Here is a 19,741-nt window from a genome sequence, read left to right as displayed (position 1 = left end):
AATGTGTCTGGTTTCTCTGCCAAAAACAAGAAGTCAATTGAATATCCTAATCTGCCTTCAGCAATGAGACCCATGCCACATGATGACAGTCTTCCAGTTCCGAAACCACCAGAGGATTGGACCTTAGACGAACCAGATGAAGAAACTGCAGTGCAGGGTTCTAACAGTGACATTGACCCGGATTTTGAACCATCCTCATCAGGCGATCCACATCTGATAACACAGTCCGAATTGAACGATTTGGTCAGAGATTTGGGTCTGTCAAAAGCAAAAGCTGAGCTGCTAGGTTCGAGACTGCAGGAATGGTGTTTGCTATCACCAGGTACGAAAATTTCTGTGTTTCGAGACCGGCATCATGATATAACCAAATTTTTTGCACAAGTTGACAGTCTCTGTTTCTGTTGTGACATTGAAGGATTGTTCTCGGTCTTTGGTTGTGATCACAACCCGGAAGAGTGGCGTCTTTTCATTGATTCGTCAATGTTAAGCCTGAAAGCTGTTCTGTTGCACAATGGCAACGTTTATCCTTCAGTACCTGTTGGCTATGCAGCACATATGAAAGAAACATATGAGAATATGGAAATGTTACTAAAGTATGTCCAGTATACCAGGTATAACTGGAATATCTGTGGAGACCTCAAAGTCGTTGCTCTGTTACTAGGACTGCAGCTTGGCTATACAAAGTACTGCTGTTTCATCTGCGAATGGGACAGCCGAGACAGAGAGTCGCACTATTCTAGAAAGAACTGGCCACTCCGTAAAAAGTTAGTTCCAGGACAGAAAAATGTAGCACATGAATCGCTTGTTGACCCGACAAAGATATTTTTGCCTCCTCTTCACATTAAACTGGGACTCATGAAGAATTTTGTGAAAGCAATGAACAAGGAAGGGGAAGGTTTTCGTTATTTAAGACAGATGTTCCCAAGAATAACTGATGCCAAGATCAAAGAGGGTATTTTTGTTGGCCCCCAGATCAGACATGTTATGAGTGACAAGCGATTTGAAGATCTGTTAGTTGGGCCGGAAAAAATTGGCTGGAAAGCCTTGAAAGACGTTGTTGACAATTTTCTGGGCAATTACAGAGCCCCAAACTACATTCAGCTGGTAGACAAACTTCTCAAAGCATACAAGAGAATGAAGTGCAATATGTCACTCAAGATTCATTTCCTCCATTCACACTTGGACTTCTTCCCCGCAAATCTCGGTGCTGTGAGTGACGAGCACGGTGAAAGGTTTCATCAAGACATAGCTACGATGGAGAAACGATACCAGGGCAATTGGAATCCGTCAATGCTTGCCGACTATTGTTGGATGCTACAACGTGATGCACCAGACACTGAATATAAAAGAAACTCGGGAGCAAAACACTTTTAATTCTGTTTCATTTAGTCGCTTGTGCGAAACGTAAACTTGACTATATATTTTATTGTCAGTAAACATAAAAATGTCTATTTCTCATAGTTCTTACGTGATGCAGTAAAACCAAAACCATATTTGAGCATACCAAGTTGGTACCTGTCATAATCACCAAAAACTTTTCAGGAATCAAGACTTAACCAAAAAATTGTTGTGCAGTGTTTCCTGTATACTACAGAGAACTGATTCATAAGTCATGGCAACTATTGTTTTCTCTTGAAAATCCACCAATATAGGATATCCAATATATATGAAAGTGTGTGTTGCCACCAGATGAGAGATAAGTGCAATGAACTCTGGTAGGGGAGAAGCAAAAAACATATCTGAAATCATTATTTTATTATGGCATACAGTACACAACATGAACAAATTATAAGTACAAATAAACTGTTAACATCCATCAAAGTAGTCTTCCAGGTTGTCTTTTATGTCGTCCAGTTTGTGAGGGACACACTGTGAATGCACAGTATTACAAGTCATTTTTGCAGTACCACCTGCCTCCTGCAGTAGGGGAGAAATTTCTAGAACTGTTGTGCAATGCCATCATTTATTTATTTATTTTTAGTAATTATATACCACTTATAGCCGTGGAGGGGCATAATCAAAAGATACTAAGTCCATTTTTGGCCTAAGTCGCTAGTTGCCCAAAGTTGGCAGTGTCTAAAGTCCATTCCCGAAAAGTACGTCCAAAATATTTTTTTTTTTTTCGAAAATTGTCTAATTATACATCCAGCTGTTTGATCGGCCAGACCACTAACTCGTCTGTCTTTATACCCCATTCTCATCCAAAAATTTGTCCAAGTCATAAACACCTGGAACAAGACCTTTTGGACATGGGAGGGGCCAGCAAAGTGATAGACTGGACACCCAGACATGGCAACACAGTAGTGGGGCACCTTACAGGGCACTGCTGTGAATTTCACAAAAAGGGTACCATATAAACATTTCCCCAGAACTCCCTTATAGCTCATGGTGAGCCCCCCCAAAACACCCCCAAAACCTACTAGACCCACCTGTCTACAACCCCAATAGCCCCAGACTACTTAAGCCACCTCTCTGCTGCTCTACTAGGTTTTTCTATGCCAGGTGCTGATGTTCTGGAGGCAGGTATGTACGTTTTTATTCTGATTTTTATGATGTTGTGGGGGGAGTGTGTGGGGGTCTGTACTTTAAGTCTGAATGATTGCTTGGTCACTTTGAATACCTTCTGGGCACTTAGACCTAAGTCACAATGTACAAGTTCCGTCCAGGCAGCCTCATTAAGCTTTCGGTTATACTTGCAGTACGACTAAATCTAGGTCAGCTCACATTCCACCCAAATCGTGCCCTGACCACTCCTCCTAAAATGCCCCTTTCAGCTCTGGGCGTTCAGCAGCAGTGAAGAGGCCTAAGCTGTTTTTAAATAGGTCTAAACCCCATTTCGTCTATCGACACTTGGATGACTTGTCTTATTAATCATCCAAGTGCCAATTTAGATGGGATTTTAGACACATTTCTGTTTCGATTATGAACCCCTAAGTGGTTTACATTCAGTTACTCAAGCATTTTCCCTCTCTGTCCCAGTGTGCTGACACTCTATCTCAGGGGTGTCAAAGTTCCTCCTCGAAGGCTGCAATCCAGTCGGGTTTTCAGGATTTCCCCAATGAATATGCATGGGATCTATTTGCATGCACTGCTTTCATTGTATGCTAATATTCATTGGGGAAATCCTGAAAACCCGACTGGATTGCGGCCCTCGAGGACCGACTTTGACACCTGTGCTCTATCTAATGTACCTGGAGCAATGGGGGATTAAGTGACTTGCCCAGGGTCACAAGGAGCAGCATGGGATTTAAACCCACAACCTCCCCACATGCCAATATTTTGAAGGATGTTAACAGTTAAACATGCTCACTTTCAAGCTGATTGTGTGCTTGATTTAATGAAACAGCTAACATTTATTATTTGTTTGTTAATAAAACTATGATTTCAACTGTCATGACTTTTTGTTCCCCCCTATCAGAGGCCACTGCACTCATCTCTCATCTGGTGGCAACATTAAGAAGTACATATCACACACTTTCAAATGTATATATGAGATTTCCAGTGTTGGCACATTTTTGAGAGAGAAATATAGTTGCCATGATTATGAATCAACCCTTGGCATGCTTCCATAAAATCTATGTTGAGGCATTAGATCATTAGATATTACATTTAATTTGATGTAGGGTTTGCTTGTTTGGTTGGGGTTTTTTTTTTAGCCTTATGAACTTCATAACCATAATATTGAAAAAGGAACCTGCATTTTATATTTTGTAATCTGTAGATGCATTTTTTAAAACCTTAAGCGAGGGGTTGGCAAAATGATTACACAGTTTGGCTTATTTATTGCTAATTATACAGTGCGACATGATAATAATGTCAAGATTCAATCTAGAACATGGTATTATCTGCACTAAAGACAAATTAACTCTCATCATTTATATGCTAAAACTCAGGATTTTCATCTAGCAGTAACGTAAAACATGAGCTCATCGAAGCCGATTGGTTTACAAAGCAGTTGTCATAAATAATGATGCCTAGCATGGCAAAGGGTGATTATGCAGTAGGATAGTTAATGCTGTGTGAGTGATGTCTAGCTTCATTTCATTTGTAGTTTAGTTATTTCTAGTCCGCCTTTATCCAAGTGGATTACAAGAGTATACTGAACATACCGTACTTTTCGCTCTATAAGACGCACCCGGCCATAAGACGCATCCACCTGTAGAGAAGGAAATCCCAAGAAAAAAAGATTCCCATCACCCAGCCCTATACCCCCTCTGGTGGTCTAGTGGTAGGCCAGGACAGGATCTTATAGAGTTAAAAACCCGTAGGCACCCCCTCCCCATAGGCAGCACAGGCATCCCCATACATACACGTAGGCAGCCCCCTGTAGCCAGCACAGGCACCATTCCCCCATAGGCAGCCCCCTCCCAGTACCTTTTTTTAAAGACCATTGGAGCTTTCCCTGCTCCTGCCTGTCTCCCTCGCCATACGGCTCTTCTTCTGTTCAGGCAAAGCGTCGCAGAAGTCAGGCGCGTGCTGTTCCCGTTCCTGCCTGGTCCGGCACCACTCTCCGATTGGCTGCATTCAGTTATCGCTCAATAAGACGCACTTACCCCCCCCCTAAAGTGGGTAGAAATAAGGGTGCGTCTTATGGAACGAATACCCCCTCCCGTCCCTCCTTAATTCCTTTGGCGGTCCAGCACTGTAGGGCAGGAGTTTTCAGCCTCCTGCCCTTCTCTCCGGCTGACTCCCAAGCGGCAGCTGACTCTGACACTGCCGCTCGGGAGTGCAAGATAACACTTCTGCAGAATACCTGCTAATGTAATTCACAATCCTTACAACGCCGGTTTTGGGTGGGTCCATTGCAGAGAAATCTTGCGATAGAAAGCAGTGCTGTTTTTTTTCTCCCTGTTTAGTCACCTGGTTGATTTTCCACTTACTGTGCTATCGGATGGTTGATCTTGAGGAGGTTCCTGCCAAATACGAGAGAGGTCGCTGGCTGCATTTGCTAAGGAAAGAGAACGAGAGAATGCATGCATGCTGGAGGGCTGACGGGCAGTGGAACTGGCTCCAAGCAGAGCCTGACTGGAATCTGGGCTCGAAGTGGGTTGTCGTAACCCCGGGAATAGACAGGAGCCCAAAGCCGGGATGCCGGGGCTGGAGCTGTCCTCAGGAGTTAGGAGGAGTTGGGGGGAGCACGGAATTCAACACAGAAGAGCTTGGCTAGTAAGATTTTCCCACATTAATGGAGAAGGGGGATAGGATCCTCCCAGTGTGGAGGCATTGATGAGGTTGCCCTGGCAATGCTGATTCTGGAGGTGTCATGCCAGTGACTGGTAACTGGTAACTTAATTATCTTTGCTTTTTATTCTCCTGTGGAGTACAGGGAGGTGTCGGACCTGCGTTGTCTGGCTGTCAGTTTCTCACTTTCTCTCTCCCCAGCTTGGTATTTTGTGGAAGCAGTTTATGGGAAGGAGGATCTCTCTCTCTCTCTCTATATATATATATATATATATATTCATATATTTGCCCACATCAGAGTCCCTGGCTTAGCAGAGTTCTGCTGCCTGCCATGCCCTGTCCTGCCTGCCTCAGGGTGGGGGGTCCTTCCTGCCTGGAACTAAGCCACTAGGCCAGCCTGCCCTTTCCCTGCCTGCCCTGTGCCCTTTCCCGGCCTACCACTAGACCACCAGAGGGGGGACAGGATACAGAGCCTGACATGGAGAGGGGACAGGGTGCAGAGCCTGGCAAGGAGTGTGGGGTTGGGTGCAGAGCCTGGCAGGGAGAATTTGTTTCAGAATGTTTTTTTCTTGTTTTCCTCCTCTAAATCTAGGGTGTGTCTTATGGTCAGGTGCATCTTATGTAGCGAAAAATACGATATTTATTTTTATTCTTTTGAGATCTTGTGACATGGATTGGCCACTGTTGGAAACATAATATTGAGCTTGATGGACTTTCAGTCTGATCCAGTATGGCAATACTTACGAGTATGTTCTTAGGTTCTTAGGCATACAAACAGGAACACGGATAACATATACTGGCATTCTTTCTGTTGTCACTCAAGCTCATTCCTTGGGGAATATACCTCTTATTCATTTTAACAAGGAAAAGTGACAAACAGAACACAGAGACTGGAAGACACAGAAATCTAGCAGTATACAGTAAATGCACTGTAATTATCAAAAATAACACCAAACTTGAGGGTGACAGCCAATGTGCTTGTACTTGTTTCAGAAAGACAAAGAATCAAAATGAAGCCGGGAGGAGAAGAGCAAATCAAAAGAAAATGAACATGAGCAAGAAAAATAAGATTAAGGGTCTTAGAAACGGTACTATGGATGAGGGAAAAAATTATATGGGCATGTAAATCATATTAGAATATTTCTACTAAAAAATGCAAAATTGCTTACATTGATATACTTATCACATGCCTAGAGCTATTATGTTCAACCCAAACTATTAAAAATAGTAGAGAATAAAAGCCAAACAAAAATGATTGCCTAGAAATATTAAGGGGGTAGTTACTAAGATATGGTAAAATTTGGCCCATAGACAGGGTAATACTGTTTTGTTTAGTGGAGGCCCAGGGGCTCTGCCCTAGGCCCCAGCGGAGTCCTGCGGCATGACCTATCACCAGCTCCCAACTCCCCCACTCACTTCCTCCCAGCGCTGTACTTTTAAATCTTAGGGCAGCAGCTGTGCAGCACCAATGAGCAGGCCTAACCCCCGGAAGTAGAATGAAGGGGTTCTGAGGCAGGCCTGCTAATTGATGCTACATGGTAGCTGCCTGAAGATTTAAAAGTACAAAAGTCAGGAGGAGGTGGTTGGGGGAGCCATAACTAACCAGCAGCCGTCAATCCTTGGGGAGGCCATTGCCCCTATGACCTCCCCTGTTCAGACAACCATGATTTGGCCTATTACTGTGCCTTAGGGACTCTTTCACTAAAACGTTCTAAAATTTGAGGCTACTGGGATTTTACCTTGCAGTAGCTGTAAATGTAATGTGTCACCTAGAGGGGGTGTTCAACTATTTTTTAATGTTGTTTGTTACATCATACCTGCTTCTGGTGATCAAGGAAGCACATAAGTGGTCCTGCATTAACTCAGTATTAGGCAGTTAGCATGCAGTAAGTATAGCACTTTAATTGTAATGCCCTCTCTCCACCCATGCCAAAAATTTTCACTTAGGGCCTGATTCTATAAACAGTACCTAGCAGTGCCTACATTGTAGATGCTTCTCAGTGTGGTTGTCAATTAATTGCTAGGCACCGTTTATAGAATCCCACCTAGTGGTGCCTAGGTATGCTTAGGCATTGCTAGGAATCCTAGAAGTAGGTGCCAGTATATTAGGCTTGGTTTTACCAGGCTTAATTTACTAAAGCCTAACTTGGATGCCTAGTGATGTCTAAGTCAATCACATGTATTCTCAATCCTTAACCATGCCTACTTTTCAGGTAGGCGTCATTAGATGTCAAAAGCCTCCTCCACTTGGACATCACTAGGGGCCTCGTGGAATTCCACACCTAAGTTTTAATTCTAATTTTTTTTTAAATCAATTATTCAATTAACTTCAATGGCTTGGTCAATTGCCTTACAAATAATATGAATAATTGTTGACTCAACTACACCAGCTCTGCTCAACATGTTCTTATGCAGCACTTAGATTCACACTCCAGGGAGAAAATAGGATTCACCTGCCTACAGGTGCTGGACATTAGAGCAGTCTTGTCCAGTCACCCAAATAGTGAGCTATCATTAGTCTTTAAAAAACTCCCTAATTATATTAAACTGAAATGCTGCTTGGTTTTTTAACTTTAGCAACTCAACAGTCCAAAACAATTTCTGAGAAGTGCATGAAATCAGTACTTAGCAGGAGCAGGATTTTCATTTACCATATATACCTAAATATAAACTGAGATTTGGTGGCCAAAAAATTAGCACCAAAATGGACAGTCTTGGTTTATATTTGAGCCACACTACCCAACTAATAGCATGGCTGTCCCTCATTCAACTCCCGATGACCACCAGGGCTGTAATCTTCAATAGAACAATCCCCCCACTCTCCCCGCTGAATACATGCCCCCTCCCCCGTGATGAATCTCAAAGTCGCTATCTTCCGTTAACACAAACTCCCGCAGCCGCCGCTACCCTTCTCCATGCATGCCCCACTCCCTGACATCGTGCTTACCATTAGTACTAGAAACATGCTGCCACCATCAATGCTGTATTCTGATCTTGTGCAGAGCTTTGTGCATCTGTGCATGCTCAAAGCCTGCCAGCTCCCGCCCCCTCTGAGATTCTCCGAGAAGGTGGAAGTAGGCAGGCCTTGAGAATATGCAGATGCTAAAGGCCCATACAGCATTGATGGCAGCAGCAGGTTTCCAGTACTAATGGTAAGTGTGATGTCGGGGAGTGGGGCATGCAAGGAGGAGAGTGGCATTGGCAGCGGGGGTTTGTGTGCATGGAGGATAGTGGCTTTCATATTCATCACGGGGGGTATTGTCCTATTGAAGATTACATCCCTGGTGGCAAGGGCCGGCGTTAGTGGAGGGCAAACAGGGCAGCTGCCCTTGGCTTCAGCTCCAGGGTGCCCTGTGGTCTAGGCATCTTTTTCCTCTTGTGAGGATATCACCCTCCCTCCCTTCCCCTCACCTTCGTGGCGCTTTTCAAAACCAAAGATTTTGCTTACAGAGGGCCCCTGAGGCGGCAGTCCCGGTGCTTCTCCTCTAACTCAACTTTCTGTTTCCACTTGGGTAACTCGCACCAGAGAAGCATCAGGGCTGCCATGGCAGGGGCCCTCTGAGAGCAAAAACCTTTGGTTTTGAAAAGCGCCACAAAGGTGAGGGGAAGGGTGGTAGGCCTGACCCAGGAGGCGCAAAGGGGCCAACCCAAGAGAGTCACAGGTTTGTTGTTTTGTTTTTTGCCACCAGCGATTGGAAGGGAGGGAGGGTGCTAGGGTAGGGGACTGTTAGACCCACGATTGGGAGGGAGGGAGAGGGGCTGCTAGACTCACAAGGGTGGAGGGGCTGCTGCTGCACCCATGATCATGAGAGGAGGCTGCTGACTGGGATGGGTGGGAAAGGAAGCAATTTGCAGCAGATACTTTACTGCGGGGACAAGGATATTCACTACTCCATGGGGTGGTGAATGGCCTTGTTCCCTTCCCGTGGCAACGAGTCTTTTTTTTCTACCCATTCCTGTGAGTTACTTGCAGATACCTAAGGCTAGCTGCGGGTAACTGTCACCGTGTCATTCTTTAATCCGGGTTTTACTTCCATTGCTTTCAATGAAAGAAAAACCCGGATATCTCAATCTGTCTTCCTTTTTCTGGTGCCCTAAGGGGCTCATAATCAAAACTTAAATATGTCTAAAAACCCACCCAAGTTGGCACTTGGTTGTCCTAAAAGACAGGTCATCCAAGTGCTGATAATTGAAACGGCTTTTTGGACGTATCCAGGGACATTTTAGGCCTCTGAATACAATGTGTGCTCAGAGCTGAAAGGGACATTTCTGGAGGAGTGGTTAGGGCGGGATGTGGGCCAACCTAGACTTAGTTGTCCTGCAGGGATAATCGAATGTTGGACAAGACTTTCTAGGTGAAACTTATACGTTGTGATTTAGACAATGTAAAAGCAGGTATAAGTGCCAAAAAGGTATAGAAAGTGACTGGATAACCACTGCAGGGACAAAGTAAAGACCCTCATACACTCCCCCCGCATTCACTGACTCTGTCGCATCCCCACAAAGTTCAGAATAAAAAGTACATACCTGCCTCCCGAACATTAGTACCTGCTATTGGAAAGCCTAGTAGAGCTGCACAGAGGTGGCTTAAGTAGTCTGGGGAATGGGTTAGTGAACCATAGAGAGGAGAACCCAGGCCCCTAAGCCACTCTAACCACTACATTAATGGTGGAAAATGTGAGCCCACCAACAAAACCCAAACCCTACTGTACTGCCATATAGGTGGCACCTGCAGCCATAAGGGCTATTGGGGTTGTAGACAGGTAGGTATAGTGGGTTTTGGGGGGCTCACCATAACCTATAAGGTAAGGTGAGATGATTTTGTGGCACCCTTTTTGTGAAGTTCACAACAGTGCCCTATAAGGCCCTTCTGCTCTGTTGCCATGTCTGGGTGGCCACTCCATCACAATGCTGGCCCCTCCCATATCCAAAAGGTCTTGTTCTTGGCGTTTGGGACTTGGATCAAATGCCTGGACGTACAGAGATGATTTTTGGAAAAAAGACTATTTTAGACGTACTTTTCGAGAATGGACATTTTGCCGCTGCCGACTTTGGGCAACTAGCGCTCTATGTCCAATTCGGACTTAGACATTTCTTTTGATTATGGTCCTCTATGTGTAGTAGATTTCCCATACTAATTGCAAGTATGACATCTACACCCACCTTTGCCCATGCTCTTCCTAGTTCCTGCTCAACACAAAAATGACTTAAAGTATGAATTAGCACGTGCTAATTGCTATACTGCCATGAGAATAGTTAGTGTGTTTGTGTGGTAATGCATTTTAGAAAAAGGACCCCTTAATTCAGTAAAATTAATTAGATATATTCAAATTGCTGAGTGCTATGCTTTAAAGCAGGGGTCCCCAAAGTCCCTCCTTGAGGGCCGAATCCAATCGAGTTTTCAGGATTTCCCCAATGAATATGCATTGAAAGCAGTGCATGCACATAGATCTCATGCATATTCATTGGGGAAATCCTGAAAACCCGACTGGATTCGGCCATCAAGGAAGGACTTTGGGGACCCCTGCTTTAAAGTAACTTTTTACATTGTGTATTTTGTCCTTGCTATCACTTTTTTTTTGCTTTGTTTTGTTGTCTTCTCCTAAGGATCAGGAGTATCCCCAGGGATTTTGAAGCTATCATAGGCACTGTTTCTAAGCTGAGTGTGAGTCCTCCAATTGAATTGCCACCAGTAGGAGGTGGTGTTTCAATATTGTACTTTGAATTTGCTAGGGACAGGCAGGTTCCCTGGAGTCCTGCAGAGCTTGCATGTCTCTTATTATTGAAAATGTGATAGGGAAACAGCACCACCCACTGGCAAGAGTACAGTGTAGGTGGAAGACTCCAACTCAGCATATAGGGAACAGTGATCACAGGTCAAATTACTACAAAACTTTACTGTGAACATCAGCCCAGAAAATATAGTAAAAATATAATTTCACCTAATATTTGGCATTTGAATGTAGCAGTAACAATGTGTGGGACTCCAGAGGTACTTGACTGCTTTTATTAGTTAATTGTCAGCACACACAGTACTTTGGAGCTTCTGGAGCTTCGCAAGTACCACCCACTGTTGCTCCATCTGCACCACTCTCAAAAAGCTGTATCAAACTCTTTATTTCTTTGAAATCATCTTAGGAAAGGAAATCTTAACACACATTATGGCACCTAATATTATAGATAGTGGCTGGAAGCTTACTCACCGGAACTGACCACTTCTCGGCATGAAAAAAAATATTCTTGACACAACATATTTATTTAAGATGTTAAAAGATTAGCTCTAAAATAGTATTTTTGATTACTCACTCTATGCTATAAACAATAAAGACGTGCCTTTGATTGCAATAAGTACAATAATAATTTGTATTCTTATCACATGTATTATTAGCCAAATTGGAACTCATAGTATATTCTAATTATTTTACTTTACTTAAAACAAATAAAAACTTAGGAGGATAGTTATCAAGCTATGCTTGTTTTATGACTCTCCTGCTGGTTAAGGTACTAACCTGTATTATTTGTCCTTTAGGGCTTGATTCTATAAAAGGTGCCTACTGGCACCTAACTTCTAGCTGCCAGTATGCTTTGTTGTCAATCTACCACTAGGCATCATTTATAAAATTGTGCCTAGAGGCAACTAAGCTTGCTTAAGCGCCGATAGTCATTAGTATATTAGGCCAAGGTTTTCCTTTCCTAACTTACCAGCGCCTAACACGGATACATACCAACACCTAAATCATACCACACCTACTCTTTGCCCCTAACCATACTCAAATTAAATTAATGTTTTTAATTACCCCCCTCCCCTTTTACAAAACAGTAGTGTGGTTTTTAGTGCCGGCCAGAGTAGTAACAGCTCAGATGCTCATAGAGTTCCTATGAGTGTTGGTGCTGTTACCTCCGTGGCCGGCTCTAAAAACCACACTATGGTTTTATAAAAGGTGGGGGAGGTAGTTTTTAATGGCATACATAGAATCAGGCCCTTAATACTTGTTAAAGGGCTCTAATGCTGGTTACAGTACCCTAATACAATATTATTTAGGTCACCTGCTATAACACCCTACAAGCCATGTAAAATGGCCACAACTAAAAGCTGGGATGTTTTTACCAGCTGGGAGCATCAGGCCACTAAACTGTGGCTAAGTGTTCCCAGGCTGCATATTATATAGGTACCACCATTTAGTGGTAGCAGTGGCTAGTGCACATTCAAAGCTGTAATCCTTTCTAGTACCCCCAATTCAAGCCTTCTCCCCCATGCAGCTACCCCATCTAGACTCCCACCCCTAACCATAGCAGTCAAGCTCTTCTCTGAAGCATTTTATCTGCACCATATGACCCACCTTCCAAGCCCCCACCCTCCTGAAGGAGCCTCAGGCCTACCTTAGTGAAATCCTCAGAGTCTAGTAGTCTAAGCAATAGTTATCCCCATTGTCCTGCCCTTACTGGCAGCATCATTTAAAATGGTGTCGGCAGCCCCTAGTAGTAGTTTTAAGCCCTATGTTTAACAGCTGTTCCATATAGGGGTTATTTTATTTTATATGTATGAGTTAGCATCAGGAAATAAGCAAAATACTGTAATGCCTGTGTCTCAGTTTCCTCTTGATCTTTTCAATTGACAACTGCATTTCAAAAAATGTTATTGAAAACAGCTGTTAGGTTTTATATATTTTTCTCACCATTTTTTCCAAAGTCACATTTTTCTCTGATTCAGCAGCCATCATTGTATTCATCTGCTTTGTTTGGGGATTCTTTCAGATGTTGATGACACTGTGGGGGAAAATTTGGATCACAGATTCTTGTTGCTTTTCTGATGTCTTTTTCTTTTTAAAGGGGACAGAATTAAATATACTGCTTTATCTGTGTGCTTACGATCAAAGCAGTTTACATATTTTAGACAGGTACTCATTTTTTTTGTACCTGGAGCAATGAAGTGTTAAGTGACTTGCACAGATTTACAAGGAGCTGCAGTAGGAACTGAACTCAAGACCTCAGGGTATTGAAACATCTACTTAACCCATTAGGGCACTCTTTTCAAGGGCGTTTCAGCTCTACCACTCTCTGTCCACAGCTCCTCGTCATTACCAGAAGTCTTTTTTAATGTCTTTTCTACAAAACATTTCTGAAGCTTTCATCTTCTAAACACGGTTTAGACAATCTTTATAAATGGTATAAATCTAGAATAGTGCACTATGAGAATACGAGATCTTTTGCTATTTCCATCATAGGAGTAAATCTGTGGAACAAATTAACTGGACCGCAAAGAGCTCTTCCTGACAATCAGAAGTTTAAGAAAATGTTTAAAACTACACTTTTTGTAGAAACATTTCAATGAACGATGATTCTGGTTTATTCTGGGTTTTGAATTGACATATAATTGAGTGCTGTGAATTAATTGTTCTCTTTGAATGATTTGAAATATTTGTTGTTTGTATAAATTTTGGAGGTTTTTTGTATGTTTCTATTTTATGTATGTTGCTATTTGTAAAGTCACCTAGGAATAGGCGGCTGAGAAATTTTCTTTATTAAATAAAAAATAAAATAGTGAACGTAGTCGCTCTATGAGGGGTGTTCAATCATTTATCTACCTCAGTAGGAAAGAAAAGTTTAAAAAATTTTTGTTTTATTTTCAATATACTCCTCTACACTTCATCCACTTTTCCTTCAATGACTTTAACCCCTTTGAAAATAATTCTTCTGTTTGACCTTCAAACCAGAACGTCAAAGCTTCCTTGACATCTTCATCATTTGAAAACTGCTGGCTATGGAGAGCCAGGTCAAGACTGTAGAGTGGATGTTTCAGCTGCTGAAACCCACATTCTCGGATAGCAGCCTGTGATTGTTATGACATGTGCATCAGCGTATTGTCGTGAAGAAGCAGCATGCCTGCTGTGAGTTTTCCTCATCTTTTCTCCTTGATTGACTCCCACAAAGTGATCATTGTGTTGGCATAACTCTCCCCGGGTATGGTTGTTTTGTGTGACATGAACTCCAAAAGAAAAAGCCTTTCATCATCCCAGAAGACAATTGCCATGACTTTGCCTGCAGATTTTTATGTCTTTAACATTTTTGGGGTGGGGGATAACTTGTGCTTCCACTTCATTGACTCCATTTAGGACTCGGGATCTCTGTGATAGACCCAAGTCTCATCTCCAGTCACCAAATGATGGAAAAAATTCACTCTGTATTCACAGAGCATCTTCAAGTTCTCTTGACAGCACTGGATCTTCGTAGTCTTCTGACATGGCATCAGCATTCTTGGAACTCATCTTTCACTAACCTTGGGCATGCCCAACTTTTCATGAATTATTTTCCAAACTGTACCTGCCGAGATATCCATTTCTTCAGCTATTTGGGAAATCTTAATTTGTCTGTCTGACAAAATTAAATCCTCGACTTTCTTACACATTTCTGTGGAAGTTGCTTCCATAAGCCATCCAGTGCAAGAGACATCTTCACTGGACTCTTTACCCCACTTAAACTGCTTGCTCCAAAATTTTACTTTGTAGGATGATGGGACTGACTCACCATAAACAAGATTTTGAACAACAACTTAAAACCCGATGCCGTAAGCATTGGATTCAATTTACTAACTAGTCTTAAATAATAAAAACAAGACTGAATCACGAGTGATTTGATTCTGAAATGACAAAGTCTCTTCAAATGAACATCCTACATTTCTTATCACTGTTTTTAACTCTAAAAATCTAGACAAAATTTTTAAAGGAGGTCCTGATGGTACAACTTCACACCTATGTATCATAATGCCTCTGTATTGCTCCATGGTGTGACCTCTCCTTGAGTACTGCATTCAATTCTGGTCGCCGTATCTAAAAAAAGATATAGTGGAACTAGAAAAGGTTCAAAGATAATGGGACTCCCATAAGGATAGAACTGGAGTTCCCAAGACCTGGAAAGAGAATTAGTAGAAGATAGACAAAAGCAGAAACTGGGACTAAGGTGATGGAAAAACAAAATGTCCCACCAGCTACAGCAAGGAAAATGTTCATTGTGAGGGGGGCTAAGTTCAAAGTGAGAGAACCAGCCCCTTCTCATGGTTATGCCACCAATTGTGTTTAATACAAAATGAAGTACTTTCTGAGTTTGTTTTGGGGTTTCCAGTTCAGTTTTGGCACATTTTTCTTATGCAAACCATTGTCCTGAAAAGTGCCTCTCTCAATTCTGCTTTAAATGATTTTGATGCTGTATTGTTTGATTCTTTACTCATTACTGCATTAAAAACCATTTGTGGATCTTGGAAGGACCTCTCACAAGTTACCTATACCAGATGGTGGAACCAGATTTGTTTGCTCTACAGATATGAGCTTTACTGTATATTGCAAAAAAAAAAATCCAACTCTTTTATTTCTTTTAACAAGATATGGTCGACCCTACTGTCACATGACCTAATGTCTATTCTAATTCTTTCCGGTGATGTATGCATCTCTTATTTCTGTTCACTGTTATTTGTTTATATTGTATTTTATTGTTGGTTTAAATAAACTAAGACTTTAAAAAAATCCAAATTGTCAGAAGTAATTGCTGCTTTATATGGGGACAGGTAACTTTTATGGTGGGACGGGCGGGGACAGAATAGATTCCTTGCGGAGATGAGCAGGGACAGAGGGGATTCCTTGCAGGGTTGGGTGGGGATGGAAGGGATTCTTTGTGGGGACAGGCGGGGATGGAGGGGGATTTTGGCAGGTATGGGTGGGGACAGGTGGGAAACTGGTGAGGACGGGCAGGATTTCTGTCCCCGCATAACTCTCTATGGTTAACATAGTTTAAAAAAAAAGTTTGGATAAGTTCCTGGAGGAAAAGACCATAGTCTGCTATTGAGACAGACATGGGGAAAGTCACTGCTTGCCCTGGATTGGTAGCATGGAATGTTGCTACTATCTGGGCTTCTATCAGGCACTTGTGATCTGTAGTGACCAACATGAAGACAGGATACTGGGCTAGATGGACCATTGGCATGACCCAGTAAGTCTATTCTTATGTTCTTATGCTACTGGATTTTTGTGCATTTTCCATAAAACATCGGAAGTCAGATTTGGACATCATATTGAAAATGCCCCTCCAAGTTACAAAGATATATTCATACTGGAAAATCTATATGAAGTCATATACAAGTAGGCACACTATTTCTACTTGTCTACTATGTGGTGGTACAATTTCAGTAAGACTAAATAATACTATATCCCACTCTTAAGTTGAGAGGTCCCTTAGTTGGTGATATCAGATACTCTAAACCCTACACAACAAAAGTCTCCAACTAATCACTCTATCAAAAAGTAGATGGACTTTGCTTAAGAGTGTTCCTTCTTCTAATAATGGATGTTATGAATTTTTAATGTATGACATCCATTCCAATATGTCCTTTGATGTTGGAGAAGGGATACCTCAAGTGCCTGCAACTCTTTATGAAGTTAGAACTAGTCTTGTCAATATAGCCTTAATGCAAGCTATCATTGGTCCCTTGAAGCTCTCCTTTCTTATTAGTTTATGTTATATATATCAGATACTCAACATACACTATAATTTACCATATCACTGCATAGGTTAGGGAAAAAAAGGCCTCAGGGACTGGAGCCATACGCAGTTAGTTTTCTGTAATATACTGTTTAGCATATTGTATCTGTTCCACTCCTTAATACAGTCATCGGCAAAAAAAATAAAAAAAACCCTCAATAGTATTTCTTTTTTCTTTTCCTCTTGTGTATTTTTAAATTTATTTTTCTAATATATTTATTCCATAATCACTTTAAGTGACTTAGGGTCAAATTCTGCAAAGTGCACCTAAAGCTGGGTGGAAGTTGGAAGTCCTTGTTAGGCACATTTTGTTGACTCATGCTGAGCAATGCTCAGCATCAGTTGGACGTCCAACTTTTTAGACGCCCTTTACAGAATCATTTTTTTAGGCAGGAGGTATACAGTACATCCAAACAATGTCCTTAATGTTATAATTCCGACAATATTAGAATGGCAAATTTATGCTATTATTTATTATAATTGTAAAATGTTGGCACCATACCATTTAAAAAAAAATCTGTTTAATCGTTTCATTTATTTCTCTAGTGTCAAAGGTAGTGAGTTAGATTTGAACTAGGAACATCAGTGTAGAAGGCTGTAGGTTTAACTAGTGTGCTACAGAATGAGCTAACAAGCAGCCTAGCAATTGTAAAACTAGGTCTTATAGGTATTGTAAGGAGGTCTACTTTTCAGTGTAGTTTGGGCTTCAGATAGACCTGAGTTCTATAGATGGGACATAGGCAGGTTTTGGATGTTTCCAATGTGATCTGCTAAATAGGTTTCAGGGTTTTTATTTTTGCTTTATTAAGCTCAAAATACATTTATAACATACCACATAAACAGGGCACATCAATACAAAAGATATTGCATTTTTCCCTGATTTTATGATGCTTTTTTGTTTGTTTGTTTCACACATGTTTTAATTTAAATAAAACAATGCACTATAAACTTTTGATATGTGCAGATTGATGTGTTACTTTATAGGTTACTTTATAGGTTAATGCATATTAAATCAATTTAGCATGCACTAAACTAGGGTGTCAAAGTCCCTTCTTGAGGGCCGCAATCCAGTCAGGTTTCAGGATTTCCCCAATGAATATGCATGAGATCTATTAGCATACAATGAAAGCAGTGCATGCAAATAGATCTCAGGCATATTCACTGGGGAAATCCTGAAAACCCGACTGGATTGCGGCCCTCGAAGATGGACTTTGACCCTCCTGCACTAAACATTTTAATGAGTGCTAACAAACGCACATTAACAAATGCATCTCTTCCTTTATACAATTACTCCCTGCAACTTTAAATTTGAAGCCACAAAGATTTAATCCACTTTTGGATAGCTTTGCTGAGTAAAATCATTGTGATCCAGGGAATCAAGAAGAACCTATTCAACAGTAATCAATGATGATTTGTTCATTGCCCTTTTAATTAACCCATGTTAACCCAAACCAATCATAATTTCTCTGGAGCTTTAATTAAGAGCTGACTGTATGAAAGATTTAACAGAAACAGAATGAAACAAGCTACTTTAAAATCTAACAGCACTGACAGTCCTTTGATGTATGCCTTAATACCAACAGCAAAATTAATGATATACTAGGAAAAACTAAATCTGAAACCTAATCTCTTCCATCAAAACAACAGTTATTGTGTTTCTAATTCACAGAGAGGGACAAGTTTAAAAAAATGATCCAATTAATGTTGCCTCTTCTCATTTGCAATAGCTTTATTTGATTTATGCCCAACTTAGCACAAGACAGCCATTTATTTTTTTACCTGTTTTCTTCCAGTTTTTGTTCACAGCTCCCACACTCCCTTCCTCTTTGTCTCCACTATCCAAGTATCTTCTCGAAGGCTGGATGAATCATTATACTTTCAAGAATTTTTCTGCCTTTCTCTGAATTAGGAAGTCTGATTTAAGATATTTTATAAAAAGAAGAGTGCAAAATACAGTATTTCTTTAATATGTGTAGATGATATCCTCATAAAACCTCAGTAAAGCCTTCTCTCTTTATGCGCCTAATAGAGTTCTTCGATCAGTGGAAGGTTTTAGATTGTCCACTCCCTCACTCTCTGTGGTTTGTTGGGCAATTACCAGAAACAGAGCCTTCTCTTTAGCTCCCTCTCTATGGAATAACCTTCCGTTAGGCATCTGAAGTGATCTTAGTTTTTAAAAATTTAAGGTAAAGTTAAAAACTTTCTACTTCAACCAGACTTTTGAGGGATTTCCCCTCCCCTTATTTTGCCACAAAACTAATTTGACTGGGTTTTCTGTACAGATTTTTAACATTGTGATTGATTTGACATTGTATTTATTCTATTTTACTATTTATCTATCTTCTCTGCTCTACCTTCTCTATCTTATCTAATTTATGGAGTTCCTTTCCATATTCAGTTTTATGTACATTCCTTTTATTTGTAAACTGCTTAGATCAGTCAATGCTAGTGTGGTATATCTAAACTAAACTTAAACTTAATTTTATAGACCGGGTCATCAACCAAAAGGAGCTTGGGTGTATGGGTGTGTGATTTGGTTCACTTTGTTTTGTAGTACCCCTCCTGATGAAGCCAACCGATGAAACCTAGGTTGGGAGGGGGGGGGGTCGGTGAATATGTACCTGTTCAGTTAAGGTTACATTACATTACATTACATTAGTGATTTTTATTCCGCTTGTACCTTGCGGTTCAAAGCGGATTACATAAGAAGAGAACTGGACATTTCCAGGATGGTACATGACAATAGAGAATACAGTTTGAGGATAGAGACTTAATAACAGAATGATAGTAAAGACTTAATAACATCGGAAGATGTTTTGGACGGCAGTGTTTTGGTTTCTTGGGGGATGGGGTGAGGGAGGTTAGGTAGATTGTATATATTTTTTGAACAGCAGTGTTTTGATTTCTTTACGGAATGTCTTGAGGTCTGATGTTGTGGTTAACAATCTGGTGATGGAAGGTTCGAGTTTTGCAGCATGTGTTGCCAGGAGGCTATCATAAAGCTTTTTGCGGTGAGTACCCTTGAGTGGTG

The sequence above is a fragment of the Geotrypetes seraphini genome, chromosome 9, assembly GCF_902459505.1.
Source record: "Geotrypetes seraphini chromosome 9, aGeoSer1.1, whole genome shotgun sequence".
NCBI classification, from domain to species: domain Eukaryota; kingdom Metazoa; phylum Chordata; class Amphibia; order Gymnophiona; family Dermophiidae; genus Geotrypetes; species Geotrypetes seraphini.
Note: the sequence above shows the minus strand (reverse complement) of the source record.